This window comes from Rattus rattus, chromosome 17 (genome assembly GCF_011064425.1).
Source record: "Rattus rattus isolate New Zealand chromosome 17, Rrattus_CSIRO_v1, whole genome shotgun sequence".
Lineage (NCBI taxonomy): Eukaryota > Metazoa > Chordata > Mammalia > Rodentia > Muridae > Rattus > Rattus rattus.
In genome coordinates, this window is record NC_046170.1 from 16,423,626 (window position 1) to 16,424,090 (window position 465).

Consider the following 465-nt stretch of genomic DNA (forward strand, 5'->3'; position numbering starts at 1 on the left):
CCATTGTACAGCAAGGAGGGTGAAAAGTTCATGTTCTCACAGACCCTACTTCTTTTTTGGGTACAGACCCAACTTCTTCTTTTTGGGTAGTTAGGCGGCTTATTATTAATTTTTAATCCTTCAACCTCTCCTCAGGTTTATGTGACCAATCATCTCCTTCAGCATTCTAGGGCCAAGCTCGATTTATTCTATTCTGTGAGTGCCACACGGCTGGTTACCTTCTCAGTTTCATGTGTCTGACTTCTTCCAGAGTTCCGGGCAAATCTCTCTCACGACTGACTCTATCCCAGAATCCTCTCCTTACAGGAACTCCCACCTCCTATCTTCTGCCTCAGCTCATTGGCCTTAGGCTTTTTTATTGACAGGTGAATGCTTTACACAGTGCACAAAAGATTCTTTCTACAGGATAGGAAAAGGTTTGTTTGGTTTACAAATCCTGAGGCATGGTACACTGAAGGGAACCCA